General features: G+C 43.0%; 2 long non-coding RNA genes across 2 annotated transcripts; both read right to left on the bottom strand.

The window, feature by feature from the left end:
- Positions 1 to 4,572: 4,572 nt before the first annotated feature.
- Positions 4,573 to 6,104, bottom strand: LOC115164619 (uncharacterized). The gene is made up of 2 exons (XR_003869958.1): positions 5,913 to 6,104; positions 4,573 to 4,699 (listed from the first exon to the last, which is right to left on the bottom strand). It is a non-coding gene; the product is annotated as an uncharacterized LOC115164619 (long non-coding RNA).
- A 1,173-nt stretch (positions 6,105 to 7,277) lies between these two features.
- LOC115164625 (uncharacterized) lies at positions 7,278 to 8,685 on the bottom strand. The gene is made up of 3 exons (XR_003869959.1): positions 8,609 to 8,685; positions 7,705 to 7,728; positions 7,278 to 7,385 (listed from the first exon to the last, which is right to left on the bottom strand). It is a non-coding gene; the product is annotated as an uncharacterized LOC115164625 (long non-coding RNA).
- Positions 8,686 to 17,808: the final 9,123 nt, after the last annotated feature.

Here is a 17,808-nt window from a genome sequence, read left to right as displayed (position 1 = left end):
GAAAAAGCTCACCCTGGTGGTCAGAGGCTGAAACAGGAGCTGCCATCACAGCAGGTTTAACTTGACCTAACTTTTTGGATTTAAGTAGAGGACAATCTTTCTTCCAATGTCCTTCAACTAAACAGTAGCGACAGGTATTAGCATTAACCGGTGCTTTAAGTCCTCCAGACCTAAACTTCTGCTGAGGCCTTTGGAAAGAAGCTCCCAAAAAATTGACCTACTATTCCTAGAAGTAAAGTTATTTTTATGGTACATGTCACTGTTTGACTCAAAATGGCTTTTATGTGTTAGCCTGTACTCATCTGCAAGGACTGCTGCATCACTTGGAGACTTAACTTTATGTTCATTCATGTATGTCGCAACCTGGTCACACACAGAATTTTGGAACTGTGTCTAGCACAGTCAAATTAGACAGATCCTCAAAAGTACTAACTTCAGAAGCTGTACACCAACGATTAAATGCAGAAGTCATATCACGAAGAAACTCAGAATAGGTTTGTGAATCTAACTTTTTCATGTAACGAAAACGTTGACGATATGCCTCTGGTACAAGTTCGTAAACCTTCAGAACTGCTGATTTAACTTTAGCATACACTTCACTGTCAGCTACATTCAGTGCTGCAAAAGCCTCACGTGCTTTACCTGTAAGTACACATTGCAACAACATAGTCATGTCCAAATCTGACCAAGCTCTAGCTTCCGCAATACGCTCAAATAAAGCAAAGTATGTGTCTGGATCTGACTCATCAAATTTAGGCAACAAACAAAGATTCTGTGAAACATCAAACTGTGGTAGTCCTTCTGGTCTAAGAGCGATTGAGAAATGCTAAATCTCCAACTGCATTTGCAACAGCTCCCTGTGCTGCTCAAAAGTTAATGAAGGACTAGACTGGGAACTTGTACTAGCAGACTGACCCCAAAACACACCTATTTCCTTAAGACCCTGCTTTAATTTAGTTTTAACAGTCTCTTTAATTTTTTTATCAACAATCTCAATCTGATAATGTTCAGCAATTTCAATTAACTGCTCCTTAGTACACAACTCTAAGGCTACCTCTGAAGGAGCTTGAACAAAACCAAAAAATACACAACTCACCCGCTGTCAGTCTGGGTTCAAGGACAGGAGCCACACCCCACTATCCTCCAAAAACTACTAACTAACTGGCCCTGGTCTTCGTGCAGTCACATGTGGTGGGGTTTATGCACACAAAACCAGTGGAGTGGAAAAGATAACCAGAAACTGGCGGCCCCCCCATAACCAAGGTGCTCCCGAGCCGATGTAGGGGAAAAGGAAAAGGGAAGCTCTACCCACTTTCACTGCCACCTAAAACAAAAACACCACGAGCCTCCTATTGACACTCGCTGATAAGCCTGAACAGGAGAGGACTCCCACTTGAACAAAAACCCAGAAAAACCCAGAGTGAATTGTTTAACCAAATTTAGCTACCAAGCTAACTGAACCAAAAGAACACATGGCTCTCAACGCTCTCTCCAACAATATTGGCTCAACCAAAACATCCCCTCAAACAAAAAATTTGGCAATCTGAACTAAACTAACCCAAGTTAACTATAAAACAGTCAAATAAGCCAAATTACAAATAAACAAACGTATCAATAATAAAGCAAAGACAATCTAGACAAAACCTTAACCAACTATGACAAAATGTTAAAGTAAACTAAAATACTATAGTAAGACTAAAGTACAATTAACTTTAACTTACGGACGAGCCCCCACTTGTCACAGGCCGGCTCATAGCCTGTGGCAAACATGAGGGGACATGAACAACAGGTATAGGCCAATCAAAAGGTTCTTTATTGTCAACCAAAAACAATTAACTTTAAACAAAGAAAAAGGAATGAGGTGTGGAAATGTCATAATGTAGGGTGTATGTAAAGTGCATTGATGCATGAATCTGTGCGTGTGAACATGACTGAGTGGAAACTAAGTAAACCTACAAAGGAACAAACAAAACAGGATCATACCTGTTGGAGCAGAGAGAGAGAAGAGTGGTTAGTGAAGCAGTTTAATACCCTGAGCCCAGGTGGCTCCAATCACGCCAGCTCCAATCACTAACGACCCTCCTCTGCCTGCAGGAGGAACCGCCCCTGCAATGCAGAGTAATACTGTAATACTGTAATACTGTATTTCAACGCCTCTAGCTAAGGGAGTTTCCTCAAGCTGGGGAGCCTATGGACTGTCTGGGAGTTCCTCAGGGTTGATTGGGTAAGGCAACAAACTGCACACTCACTTGGTGGGGTCACAATCCCTTACCGGAATCATTGCAAAAACACTTGTCTTGGTTCCAACTACACTGATTCTTTCTATGGGCTGAGATGCTTCTGGACAGGGAAAAATTGGCATGGGATGCCATAATGACATAACATTCCGGTTGTAAATTGTTTTTGTGGTTGAAAAGACGTCAGACAATATTACACCCAAAATACTGTACATATTTGTTCATGATGGCGTCGAGATGTCTGGGAAATAAGTCATATTTTGATTGGTATCAGGTCAGAGAACCAGGTAAAGAAGTGTTTTTCTGGTCGCTAAAAATACATTTAAAAACCTTATTTTACAACTACCTGACCATGAGGTCTCAAAAGATGTCTCGCTGATGATATAATTGTATTACAACCATGCTTTGTGCCAGTCAAGTTGAAGGAAAGGCCTTTGTTGTTGAGATGAAAAGGATCAGGCTCCCAGATACCAAGACATAAGTTGGCGTGCAATGCATGTCATTTCCAAAGCATAATCCTTTCCGAACGATGACGGACACACAAAGGCAGCCAAATAGTCAATCAAATAAAGAGACCTTGGTTCCTTCATCAGGCTCATCTGTAAAAGAGACCTTGGTTTCAGCTTGACTCCCTTATAAAGGTTAAATAAAATGTTAGAATTATCTGTTAGAATAATGCCTATACTGTAGAGTACTGGGAACTTCAAACAAAGCTAAGTTCCAGGTTTACCTGATGCTATTACATAATACTACCTTTTCGCTGGTAAAATGACAGAGTGTCAGAGTGATATATAGCCCCGTGAGGATGAAAGCTACAGGTGTGGTCGAGGCTGGGGTCGGCTCTAACGTAGGGCTGATTTGTGACATATATTCAGCTTTTGCGATATTGGTCACTAAGGTTAATGATCAATGATAAAATGCTGTGATCATGTGGTGTACAGGATTGGGGTCCATTTTCAAGTCAACTCAATGAAATTAAAAGTACTTTTTTTCAATCCTTGAATTGAAAGCATTTGATTGAATGAGTCAACAGTACATGACTGAAGTAAAATGCAATAGAGCCCACCCATGATCATGTATAAATAGTATATAGTGGACTTCACATTTTGACTTTCATCAAATTTGAGATTCTACCTTGGTTCTCCATTAACTCCATAAAAAATCAAGTCTGATTACACTCTATACTCTAGGACTCCTGAGTGGCGCAGAGGTCTGACACTGCATCTCAGTGCAAGAGACGTCACTACAGTACCGGTTTCGAATCCAGGCTGTATCACATCCGGCCGTGATTGAGAGTCCCATAGGGTGGCGCACAATTGGCCCAGCATCGTCTGGGTTTGGCCGGGGTAGGCAGTCATTGTAAGTAAACATTTGTTCTTAAAACTGACTTGCCTAGTTAAATAAAGGTTAAATAAAATAAGTGTGTTTGGTCAAGTAGGTGGTCAAGAAGCCACAAACCACAACAGTATATCATGAAGTGGAAACTTTAATTCCAGGTTTGATAAAAATCCAGAATACACTTCCAGCTAGGAGGCCCCTTGATGCATCATCCATTGCCCAGACAACTGAACAACCCATAGGAAAAAAATACACCCTCAGTGCATGTTAAATGGCTGGGTTAAACGATGAGTCATGTCTGTATATATTTAGACACACACTGAGGGTTTATAACGCCAGTAACGCTCCGCCTCTCCTCAGATCATGTTCCCTCCATCATGGTATGGTCAGTGTCACAATAGTCTCACAACCACCTAGCCAGAATACAGTGAACTAATAATACAGTAATACTCATGAGCCACATCAAGTTTAACCAGTGAATGGGGTTAATTCATACAATAGTTAACCCATCTGTCTGTCACAGTTAATGATCAGTTAACAAACCGTGTATAATCATAGAAAGAAGTCGATTTATATTTTTTGCTAGGGTTGAGCCGGGATGTGGAAATGAAGCTAGGTTTACGGTAAGGGTTGATGCTAGGTTAGGGTTGAAGTTTGAGGATTTCTTAATTAAAAACGTCTCATTATGTATCACATCGAATCTGTCATAACAGTAGGGGTCTTTGAACAAATAAAAATGTGTTGAATCTGTCCCATAAAGCATTCACTGGTCTCACCATGCCACAGTATGTGGTGATAATAGTAACCTAATAATTGTCATTATAACAAATAATGTCTTACATCAGGAAAGTAAGGCAACCGATCTTAATGACTCCTGCCTTAAAGTGCTGAAGTTATAGATATTAACATGTGCTTATCGCCCTCTAGTGGTGAAACCAGCTAAAGACTGATTACTCTGACCAAACCCAGATATTCTTCACTGTCACAGACAAGGGAATGGATGAGTGTCATCAGACTGTTTTTATTGCAGTAGATATATCTCCCGCACTGGGCACCTTGAATCTGGATCGTCTTCAGCTTGCTCCACATCACTCTTCTCCTTTATCGACCACCAGTGCAGAATCCTGTAACAACCAGGTACACGGAGATGAGTTAGTCCAGACGAGAGCTTCTCCATGATATGTAAGCCTATGTCTATACCCATGTGTAGACCAGGATATCCCCTTGGTAATATCTGTAATATACACATGACATAATGCATAAATAAAAAAGTTCTGGTATGAATGCTGAATTGGGTATGATGGCCATCATATGAGACTGGATGTGTGTCATTTTGGAAGGAGAATCAAATATTTTTTGTCCTATAGGAGCTTTAAGTGGCCATATATTTTCAGGCTCCAAGAAATGAGATATAGTGTCACAGTTGCTGAGCAAACATGAACCTCATTACTGTTCTGGAAACTAGATATGATAGGATTTGAGACTGCCTGTCCATATTTCACAGGGACAGCCCTTTCTCTGGTTAAGTCACATTCAGATTCAAACAATCTTTATTGGCAGCACGGCAAAAAAAGCAATCCAATGCTGTCAAAGCAACATGGCTTTAATAAAGCAATAAGGCCTGAAGAGGCACGGTATGGTGAATATGCCACGGCTAAGGGGTATTAAGGCACTTTCTGCATTAATAACTGTCTATACTATAGCCTATAGAATATAAATGATTGTCTCCATCTGTGAGGGAGGAGGGATACTAACACGGCTTTCCCCATAGGACAGGGTCATTTTGGGAGTGCACATTTTGGTTTTTGTCCTAGCACTACACAGCTCATTCAAATAATCAACTAATCATCAATATTTGATCATTTGAGTCAGCAGTCTAGTGTTAGGGGAAAAACCAACTGTGCACCACTTGGTGCCCCGAGGTCTGAGTTTGGGAAACGCTACTTTTGAAAAAAACTTTTGTTTCCTGGTTAGAACCGTTTTGGTTCCACGTAGAACCCTGATGAAGACAGCTTGGCTGTCAAAACGTTGTTGCCCCTAGAGTGTGCGGCTCTCCTTTTCTTTTCAATAAAAATTTTGGGTTCCATGTAGAACCCTCTGGGGAAAGGGCTCTACATGGAACCCAAAATAGTTATTGAAAAGAAAAGGAGAGCCGCACACTCTAGGAGCAACAACGTTTCGACAGCCAAGCTGTCTTCATCAGGATTCTACCTGGAACCAAAAAGGGTTCTACCTGGAACCAAAAAAGGTTATTTTATGGAAACAGCCAAAGAACCCTTTTGGAACCCTTTTTTACAAGAGTGTACTTTGTATGTGGTGTACAGCCTGTTCACTTACCCCAGGGAGAGGAAGAGCAGCAGTAGCAGAGAAGTCAGACAGGCCGTGTGGAGAGAGGGAGAGGGGAGACGGAGGAGGGCGAGGGACCATACATCATGCACAGGGACAATTCGGCCCCCTGTAAGCAGTGACAGATCAAATATCTCCTGCAGCTCACTGTGGCCTACCACCACCTGGGGGATGACTGGGTCAGAGAGAGAGGGGGAAGGAGAGATCGAGAGATGAAGATGAGAGACAAATGGACAGAGAGAGAAATGGACAGAGAGAGAGTTCAGAGACTCAGAACACCAAGAGATAGAGGATACATCGACTATAAAGATACATACAAAGATGTGTGGTGAAGCTCTCTGGCACAAAATGGGCACCGTGCTACACATTGATGGTGAATGGGGAGTCACCACCATACAACACACATAAAGGAATATGGGACTTGAATGAACATCTCTTTACAACACTATCATCACCTATGAGGTGGTAGTAGAGTCTGACTAAGGAGCGCTGGCCAGAGTAGATCTCACACTGGTATGTACCCTGGTGTCGCAGACCAGCTGAGGGGATAGAGTAGAGCCTGTCTATCCCTAACGTCACCTCCTCAAACTGATCCACCTGCTGGGTCCTGATCTGCAAGTCAGGGGACAACATGACTGCACAATCCTCTGATCTTCTCTCACTACAAAGGAATCACGTCTAAATGGAAGTTTCAGGAAAAGGGAGGGTTTCATAACATGACTTCAATAATTCAGCTCATCTTTTTGGGAGACATTCTCATCTAAAGACATACTTGGGTCCTGATTGTGAGGAATTGCAGTGGGTACTGTGTAGTGATGGACATGCTAGGGCTAGGCCATTATCACACACACTGAAACCCCCTCACCTTGTGGTGAAGCTGTTCTCAAGGGGCAGCAGACAGTGGCAGTCGGAGCCCTCCTAATGATAATATTTAAATACAGCCTCTAGGGTGGTGCACTGAAAGGGGTGATATGCTGAACAGTTATTGTGCAGCACTGGGTGGATATGAATACCATGGTGTGTGGGAGGTGACTGTCACCTTACACAAAGAAGCCAAGAACTTAAAGGGTACCTTGGGGAGGCATTCTGTGCAAAAAAATTCTCTGACTTTATTGCTAAGAACATTTCAAGGAAAGGCACAAGGGGAAAATGCAGTTATGTAACACATAGCCTACACAAGCAATACTACATACAGTCCTACACAGGCAGACCTACAGACAGTCCAACACAAACGTATCTGCACAGACAGTGTTGCACAGACAGTGTTAAGGCGGGTTTAGGATGAAGTCTTTTAACCAGGCATTGGGCAGATGAGGGTATTTGAGTTATGAAACAAATCGGTGTGAATGGTCAATAGATTTGATGTGGTGGTGTTTTGCTAGTCACTTGGACAGTCAAGTGGGAACTCACAGGAGTCATACTGACAGGTGATACAGTTGTAGACATAACCAGAAGCCTGAAAACCTGAAGAACCCATGGGAGGAAATGCAACACAGCCTATACATTTCTAGAACAAGGTAAAGTAGAAAGGAAATACCATAGGAATTCAATAGGAAATTAAATCTATTTAATACTTTGTACAACATGTCTTAGTATAACTATTTTAACAGCAGGTACACAACTAGCAGGTACACAACTAGCTAAAAAAATTGATTGATTCATCGAATAGTTGGAATCTTTTTAACACGTTGAGGCCATAGCTAAGCAGAGCTACTAAGAGTTCACGAGGTTCAACAGGAAGGTCATGCCAGGAGGAACAATGGAGGATGAAACAGTCACTCACCACATGGAGGGAAACATCCAGAAGCTGGGTAGAGATAATAGTGGGAAAACAAAAAAAAATGACAAGAAGGAAAGAGGCAGACAATTTAAGCAACAACATTTTTACTGATGAACATTGACATGACAAGTTGTCTTGATTGACATGGTTCAGTATAGAACCAAGTATATCGTTAGACTGATAAAAGTACTATACAGAGCCCATACTATACAGAGCCAGTGGTGTGAAGTACTTAAGTAGTACTTTAAAGTATTTTTACTTAAGTAGTTTTGGGGTATCTGTGCTTTAGTATTTATATTTTTGCCAACTTTTACTTAACTACATTCCTAAAGAAATGAATGTACTTTTTACTCCATGCATTTTCCCTGACACCCAAAATACTTGTTACATTTTGACAGGAAAATGGTCTAATTCACACAATTATCAAGGTCTAATTCACATACTTATCAAGAGAACATATCTGGTCATCCCTACTGCCTCTGATCTGGCGGACTCACTAAACACAAATGCTTCATTAGTAAATTGGAGTTTCCCCCTGGAAATCCATTAAAAAAGAGAATAATTGTGCCATCTGGTTTGCTTAATATAAGGAATTTGAAATGGTTTATACTTTTATTTGTACTTTTGATAATTACATTTCAGCAATTCCATTTACTTTTGATACTTAAGTATATTTAAAACCAAATGCTTTTAGACTTTTACTCAAGTAGTATTTTACTGTGTGACTTCCACTTGAGTAATTTTTCTATTAAGGTATCTTTACTTTTACTCAAGTATGAGAATTGAGTACTTTTTCGACTACTGTACAGAGCCCATACTATACAGAGGCCATACTATACAGAGCCTATCACACAGATGACAGGTTGGGAAAAGGTAAGAATGAAGACATCACTCTGATGCTACACACCCCATGGCAAGTAACGGAGGTTTGGATATGAAAGAAAGGTTCTGAAATATGGTGTGAGGTAGTAGTGAGGAAAAGGAAATACAAGGGAGAGGAGGCGATCATGTCTCACCTTGAGGCAGTTTGAAGGCAGTCACAATGAAATTGTCTGCAGCTGTCAGTAAGCTCTCGTCATACACTGTGTCTGATGGATAGAGGGGAGGAGGAGGAGAGAAAAATATATCTCAATTGCTCCCATGAAAGTGTGGGTGTATGCACGCTCTAGCCCCCGGCGTTCTCCCAGATTTCCAGCTCTGCCCCATTTTTGTCTTTTTTTTTTACCAGAGCTGAAATGATCTAATAGTCTGCTGCTACATCCAGTGTAAAACACTGCCCCCAGTGTAAAACACTGCCCCCAGTGTAAAACAAGGGAATCAAAATGCATAATGATGCACTAAAGGAGCTGCTGGGGGGGAAGTTAGAGTTATCAACAGTACATTTTAGTCATTTAGCCTGAAACTCGTATCCAGAGCGACTTACATTTACAGATGTAGGATCTTAATTTGATCACCCTGTCACAGGGAAATTTCCCTGCAAAGCAGGAAATGTAAAACATGTAGTGTTTGGGGTTTTAATACCTCTGAAGTTTGCAATTTACACTGACATTTCAGACTTGTTTTTACCTTAAGAAAAATGTATCAACCACTACACAAATGTCCATTAATTATGATCCAAATAATTCACATTTCCTGTTGATGCAGAATTATTTTCCTGCTGCAGCAAACTGTCTCAAATCCTCTACAGATGTAGAATCATCATTTATCTTAAGGTAGCTAGGTAAGACAATTTCTCAGTCATACCTAGTCATGGTGGTTGTGTGCATCAAATAAAGTGTCCATTCCATTCTTGGAAGGCAAAGTATTCTTTCTGATCAAACTTTGAACACCCATGACTGTTACAGTATGCAGAAAACAAAATCCACTGTAATAATTGAACTCTTTCCAAAAACAATTATTTAATGTCATCTCCCAACACCATTAACAGTGAGGAAAGCACAGAGTATTCAGCCATTTTGGAGGGACTATTTTGTTAGGAGTGATGCAGACAACAGGACTTGTACCATCATGGTGTGGGGGCTGTGCTTTGGCAAAGTGGGTGGGGTTATATCCTGCCTGTTTGGCCCTGTCCGGGGGTTTCATCGGATGGGGCCACAGTGTCTCCTGACCCCTCCTGTCTCAGCATCCAGTATTTATGCGTCGGGGGGCTAGGGTCAGTCTGTTATATCTGGAGTATTTCTTCTGTCTTATCAGGTGTCCTGTGTGAATTTAAGTATGCTCTCCCTAATTTTCTCTTTCTCGGAGGACCTGAGCCCTAGGACCATGCCTCAGGACTACCTGGCATGATGACTCCTTGTTGTCCCCTAGTCCACCTGGCCGTGCTGCTGCTCCAGTTTCAACTGTCCTGCCTGCAGCTATGGAACCCTGACCTGTTCACTGTGATTACTATTATTTGACCATGCTGGTCATTTATGAACATCTTGGCCATGTTCTGTTATAATCTCCACCCGGCACAGCCAGAAGAAGACTGGCCGCCCCTAGCCTGGTTCCTCGCAAGGTTTCTTCCTAGGTTCCGGCCTTTCTAGGGAGTTTTTCCTAGCCACCGTGCTTCTACACCTGCATTTCTTGCTGTTTGGGGTTTTAGGCTGGGTTTCTGTACAGCACTTTGAGATATCAGCTGATGTAAGAAGGGCTATATAAATAAATTTGATCATTCTTGTCAAATTCCTCCGCCATGATCTCGGCATTTAGGATCTCCTTCAGCTTCTGATCATAGCCTTTCCCTGAGAAACAAAGTTCAAGTCTTATAACCCATCTAGGAAGCCAAATGACTGTGCCTAAATAAAACAGGATCAGTCCTCACCAACTCTCACTGCCTCAATCACTTTCTGGTTGTTATTGAATATATTCCCTATTTTTTTTTAAAGCACGAGTTTAAAGAATACACAGGGAGAAAAAGGTGTAGATTCACACGCAGAGCTCGACAGGTGTTTATTTAGCCTTTGCAGAAGGCAGGAATCGTGGTCACAGGCAAGCAATGGTCATACACGGGTAGATGAATCAAAACAAGGACTGAAGGCTATAACTGGTTCTCACAAATGAGCTAGAAAAAAGGCTTAGTAGAGTCAAAACGAACAATACCTCACAAAACGCACCTACCGAATGAACTGAACTTAAGGAGCTGATGAGGACAGGAGTGTAACAGGTGAAATCAATGAACAAAAATGAAAGACAGGGTTACATTCAAGAACACAACGAAACAGAAGACAAGGTTGACTAAGAAAATAAATACAGTACCCCCCCAGTAAATACAGTCTCAACCCACAGTGCGCCCCCACCGTTGGACATCGGAGGGGAACCTGCCGACGCCATTCAGGCCATCCTTGATTGCAAACGCCTGAGAGGTCCCATCCACTATCTAGTGGAATGGGAAGGTTATGGGCCTGAAGACCGGTCCTGGGTCCCCGACATCCTCGACCCAGAGATAATTCAGGCATTCCACCGTAACCGTCCAGATCGTCCCGCTCCACGACCCCTCCAAGTGTCAGTACGAAACTGAGGCAGTTTACCAAGGTTACATGGAAGGTGCCCTTTTCAGTCTTCAGATAAAGGTTATGGTCAAGGAGCCATTGAAGAACGTTTTGCACAAGTGTTCATTCAGGGATTAAATCAGGATGTCATCAATGTAGACGATGAGAAAGTAATTGATCATATCCTGGAAAACCTCGTTCATAAAGGATTGGAAAACGGCAGGGGTGTTAGTAAGGCCGTAGGGAATGACCAGATATTTGTAGTGCTCTGGTGCCGTGATAAAGGCTGTCTTCCATTCGTTGCCTTCACGTATACGGACAAGGTTAAATGCACCTCGCATGTCGAGTTAGGCATAGGTGTTGGCGCGGCCCACTTGTTCAAGGGTTGCTGGGATCAGAGGAAGAGGGAAACGGTTTGACCGTGACATCATTTAGAGAACGTTAATCATGGCCCAACTGCATGGGCTCTGGAAGACTCGGACGACGGAATCATGGAAAGAGAAGGTGTCGGGTTCCCGAGTGGCAGAGTTCTTTGGCAGTCGGCGATGAGGTGGTCGATGGAGATGGACATACGAATGTATTGATTTAAATCCTGAAGATCCCCTCTACAGGCCAGCGCCGCCTGAAGTTCCCTGTTGAGCCCTCTTCGGTAGACAGTAAGTAAAGCAGCCTCACTCCATCCCCTCCCTGCAGCCATTTTGCAGAACTTAAGGACATACTGAATTGCGTCTTTGTTGAAATTCTCTGAGGAGGTCTCCTATAGGATGACCAGAAGGAGAGGGATCGAATACCTCTTTGAAGAGGGTGTGGAGATGGGTCTTGGATCCGGGTTTTGTGCTTTTGGCAGTCCATATGGCAGAGGCCCAATCCAGGGCTTTGCCTGTGAGTAGAGACAACAAAAATCCACCCTGGTATTCTCGGTGGTGAAGTTAGTGGGGGTTGTGCTCAATGTATTTGCGGCATTGCATCAGAAATCACTGACATTTCCCAGGTGAACCGTCATATTTTCCAGGCATGGATATGAATGAAGGAGGGGAATGGGTTACGACACCTGGCATCGGAGGAGTAGGGATAGGCAGGCGGAGAAGGCAGATTTCCTCCATACACTCCTCTTGCTGAGTTAGGCGCCGCTGTAGCTCTGCTGAATCCATTCCATTTTAGGTGAGGTATTCTGCACTGAATACGCAGGGAGAAAAAGGTGTACGTAACATTGCAAAAATCAGAAACTTTCTGTCCAAAAATGACGCAGAAAAATTAATCCATGCTTTTGTTACTTCTAGGCTGGACTACTGCAATGCTCTACTTTCCGGCTACCCGGATAAAGCACTAAACAAACTTCAGTTAGTGCTAAATACGGCTGCTAGAATCCTGACTAGAACCAAAAAATTTGATCATATTACTCCAGTGCTAGCCTCCCTACACTGGCTTCCTGTTAAGGCAAGGGCTGATTTCAAGGTTTTACTGCTAACCTACAAAGCATTACATGGGCTTGCTCCTAGCTATCTTTCCGATTTGGTCCTGCCGTACATACCTACACGTACGCTACGGTCACAAGATGCAGGCCTCCTAATTGTCCCTAGAATTTCTAAGCAAACGGCTGGAGGTAGGGCTTTCTCCTATAGAGCTCCATTTTTATGGAATGGTCTGCCTACCCATGTGAGAGATGCAGACTCAGTCTCAACCTTTAAGTCTTTACTGAAGACTTATCTCTTCAGTAGGTCCTATGATTAAGTATAGTCTGGCAAAGGAGTGTGAAGGTGAACGGAAAGGCTGGAGCAACGAACCGCCCTTGCTGTCTCTGCCTGGCCGGTTCCCCTCTTTCCACTGGGATTCTCTGCCTCTAACCCTATTACAGGGGCTGAGTCACTGACTTACTGGTGTTCTTCCATGCTGTCCATGGGAGGGGTGTGTCACTTTAGTGGGTTGAGTCACTGACGTGGTCTTCCTGTCTGGGCTGGCGCCCCCCCCTTGGGTTGTGCCATGGCGGAGATTTTTGTGGGCTATACTCGGCCTTGTCTTCGGACGGTAAGTTGGTGGTTGTAGACATCCCTCTAGTGGTGTGGGGGCTGTGCTTTGGCAAAGTGGGTGGGGTTATATCCTGCCTGTTTGGCCCTGTCCGGGGGTATCATCGGATGGGGCCACAGTGTCTTCTGATCCCTCCTGTCTCAGCCTCCAGTATTTATGCTGCAGTAGTTTATGTGCCGGGGGGCTAGGGTCAGTCTGTTACATCTGGAGTATTCTCTTGTCTTATCCGGTGTCCTGTGTGAATTTAAATATGCTCTCTCTAATTCTCTCTTTCTCTCTTTCTTTCTTTCTCTCGGAGGACCTGAGCCCTAGGACCATGCCTCGGGACTACCTGGCATGATGACTCCTTGCTGTCCCCAGTCCACCTGGCCATGCTGCTGCTCCAGTTTCAACTGTTTTGCCTGCGGCTACGGAACCCTGACCTGTTCACCGGACGTGCTTGTTGCACCCTCGACAACCACAATGATTATTATTATTTGACCATGCTGGTCATTTATGAACATTTTAACATCTTGACCATGTTCTGTTATAATATCCACCCGGCACAGCCAGAAGAGGACTGGCCACCCCTCATAGCCTGGTTCCTCTCTAGGTTTCTTCCTAGGTTTTTGGCCTTTCTAGGGAGTTTTTCCTAGGGAGTTTTTCCTAGCCACCGTGCTTCTTTCACATGCATTGCTTGCTGTTTGGGGTTTTAGGCTGGGTTTCTGTACAGCACTTTGAGATTTCAGCTGATATACGAAGGGCTATATAAATAAATTTGATTTGATTTGATTTGATTTCGATTCAAGCACAGAGCGTGGCAGGTGTTTATTTAGCCTTCGCAGAAGGCAGGAATCATAGTCACAGGCAGGCAATTATTTATTTTTTTACCGTTATTTTACCAGGTAAGTTGACTGAGAACACATTCTCATTTACAGCAACAACCTGGGGAATAGTTACAGGGGAGAGGAGGGGGATGAATGAGCCAATTGTAAGCTGTGACCATACACAGGTAGGCAAACAGGCAGGGGAATCAAAACTAGGACTGAAGGCTATAACTGGTTCTCACAAACGAGCTAGGAAAAGGCTTAGTAGAGTCAAAACGAACAATACCTCACAACGGCACAAACAGAATGAACTGAACTAAATAAGGAGCTGATGAGACCAGGTGAGTAACGAACACAGGTGAAATCAATGAACAAAAATGAAAGACAGGGCTACGTTCAAGAACACAAAGAAACGGGGCTACGTTCAAGAACACAACGAAACAGAACACAAGGTTGACTAAGAAAATAAATACAGAACCTTACAACGAGTCTACATTTCAAATGTTGTATTCGGTGAGGACGTGTCCCCAACACAGACGTATACTGTCTTCAACCTCCACAAAGCACTGATAGCAGCTATGAGAGGGGTTGAACAACATGCTGGCATAGAGAACCCACAACCCCCACTTCTACATCTTCAGGATGATGTGCTGTCATATGGGAAAAGTTGGTTGAGGTTCCAAAACTTACTGTATTGTTGAATATGAATGTATGATGTCATAAAGGATGTCACTGAGATATGGATATTCACATAGAATTCTAATTCAGATTCCATGGATATTCCATTTGCACGACACACTGAATGAAATGCTGTGTCTTTGAGCCCATGGTGCTTTGTGCAGAGCAGATGTTCATCTTTACTTGAGGTGTAAGTGTCTTTAAACCACTCCACTTATATCTGACAATGACAGCGTAATACATGTGAAATGCTCTCCCACTTCATGGCTAGGTATAGGAGCACCAAAGCCTTCCCTTTGCCTGTGTCGGTTTCCCCACCTTTCTTCTCAGTTCCATTGTCTCTGGTCCCCTCTCTCTGCAACCACAATGCACCAGTTTTACTGCAGAGCTGAGGGATGGCGTGAGAGAGGGAGGGGGAGGAAGGAAGGGAGGGGAAAACTAGCAAGGGGTGGTGAAGAGAGAGTGCAAAATGCTCATGAAAGTGTAACGATACAGAGTGGAAGTTTGTCTGTGAGGGAGCCAAAACAAAAATGAAAGGAAAAAGGCTCACTGGTGGTCTGGAGAGGGAAAAAGAAAGGGAAATGAAAACTAAGAGGGATAAACCCTGAGCAGTGGAGGACACTGAAATCATTGAGATAATGAGTGATGGAAAAAAAGTGCCAATCCCTAATTAATGAGAGAGAAAGAGAGAGATATTGAAAAAAAGGTTAAAATCATGGAGAGAGAGAAAAAGAGAGATCACGAGAAAACAATAGAGAGAAAGAAGAGAGACTACCAATCAAGCCCACTGCCTCATCACATCCCATATCCCCTACCCCTCCCCCACAACCCCCACTCTCTCTCTCTCTCTCTCTCTCTGTGTCTCCATGGTAACCAGACAAGGTGCCTAATACACCAAGTTAATATATTTCCAGTGGCATGGTGAGCTGGGTACTAAAGCACTCATCTGTCTCCACACAGACAAGCTAACCAATATTGGCCAAGAGTCTGCTCCAGGACTGCCAGAGTCAGACAACCAGTCAGGCAGCCACCCTGGCTTCCCAGCTGGGGAGGGAGGGCCACAAATACATGTGTGGGCCTGTGTGTGAGTGAGTGTGTGAGTGAGTGAGTGAGTGAGTGAGTGAGTGAGTGAGTGTGTGTGTGTGTGTGTGTGTGTGTGTGTGTGTGTGTGTGTGTGTGTGAGTGAGTGAGTGAGTGAGTGAGTGAGTGAGAGAGAGAGAGAGAGAGAGAGAGAAAGAGTGTGTGTGACCAATTGGGGACATTGTGTTTGTCCCCTCGAGTTCAAATGCTATTTCTAGGGGGTTTAGGGTTAAGATTAGAATTAGTGTTAGGGTTAGAATTACATTCAGGGTTAGGAGCTAGGGTTAGTTTTAGGGTTAGGAGCTAGGGTTAGGTTTAGAGTTAAGTTTTGGGGTTAAGTTTAGGTTAAGGGTAAGAGTACGGCTTAGGGGTTAGGGAAAATAGGATTTTGAATGGGACTGAATTGTGTGTCCCCACAAGGTTAGCTGTATAAGACTGTGTGTGTGTGTGTGTGCCTAGTTGTGTGTGTAGCCAACAAGGGCACTTTGATAAATTGACACTTCATGCAGTACAGCTAAATGTTCATTCACTTCTGTTTATTTACATTTAAGGATTGAAATCCTCTCCATTAATATCTAGTGTGTGATAGGAAGGTCAGCAGGATGATATTTCTGGATGACTGCATGTTTGTACATTACCAAAATGATAGTCCGGGATATGTTAAATGTTTGCTAATGGCCTTGCAGCTGTAGTTAGTACTTCAGTGTCAGCAGCCACATTAACATTGTCTTCAATTAGATGATAGCATGTCAAATCAAATTTTATTAGTCACAGGCACCGAATACAACAAGTGAGTGAAATGCTTACTTACGAGCCCCTAACCGACAGTGCAGTTAAAGAAAATATGGATAAGAATATGAGATAAAAGTAACAAGTAATTAAAGAGCAGCAGTAAAAAGTTTTACACCTCTGGAGTCTCTCACATGCAGATCTGCCAGACGTAGCTCATAGCATGCTCCTCTTGACACGCTCACACAGACTGTCACACCGTTTACATTACTCTGTCTTTATTTAGGAATTAAGACATACAATTAATACAGTAACAAAATGCAGTAACAAAATACAGTAATAGTGTATAAATACTTTATTTCACATGGATCATTAGCTGTCTTCGAAGATGATAACTATGATGGGGTCACCACCCTTGGATGTCTTCTGATTGGCTCCCATTATGGGTTAGAACACAAAGCCAGCCAATAGGGTGGGCCCCCTGAGGTCACTCCTGCAGTTGGAGAGTACAGACAGACATCCTCTTCCACAGGTATTCGTTGTTAAGAGGGAATCACACTTCAGACAAGTACATAAGTACGACAACATTCAGTAGAGTCCTGCAGAATGGATAGGGCTGTGTGTACCATTATCAGATACAAAGACATGGGACATCCAACCACGGTGTCAAAGTCTGGGATTTAGTTTTGTATTCAGATGTGTGGAAGCAACTCTAACTATGATCACTTTAAAAGGAAACACCAGTTTAAACACTATACATTGCATTCTTTATACTTGAACAGTCTATGGGAAATAGCAAGGAGTTCATTGACGTATAAAAACAGTAAGTCATCTTCCACAGCGACTCTTCTCTTTTCTTTTGCTCCACAATGATGAACATGAATGCAGCCCTGTTCCCGAGGACCTCACCTGTGACCTACTATGACCTCACAGGTTAAGGGTCTCAGGGACAGAGGGGCATGCTGGGAAAAGTAGTTCCACAGGCGTTTCACATTAGCAAACATGGTCTGATGGATGAAACGCCTTTTTACTAAATAAAAAATAACCGCATAGTCGCACCGACGACACAAAGCTATGACCTCGTCTGACATTTTCATTTCTGCGGCAACCGGCCGGCTCCTGTGTGGGTTTGCTGCAGAAATGCAGCAAATCTGATCAATATGAAACATGTAATATAATGAATATACATTCCAGACATTCTGTATAACAACTTGTTCATGTCCATTCTCACCAATCAGAAACAAGTATTCAACAGTGCTGTGGTATAACATACAATATAATACAAACCTTCTAGATGAATACGTGTGTATTCATACCTA

The sequence above is a fragment of the Salmo trutta genome, chromosome 3 (genome assembly GCF_901001165.1).
Source record: "Salmo trutta chromosome 3, fSalTru1.1, whole genome shotgun sequence".
NCBI classification, from domain to species: domain Eukaryota; kingdom Metazoa; phylum Chordata; class Actinopteri; order Salmoniformes; family Salmonidae; genus Salmo; species Salmo trutta.
Note: the sequence above shows the minus strand (reverse complement) of the source record. Positions and strands in the feature narration are given on the sequence as shown.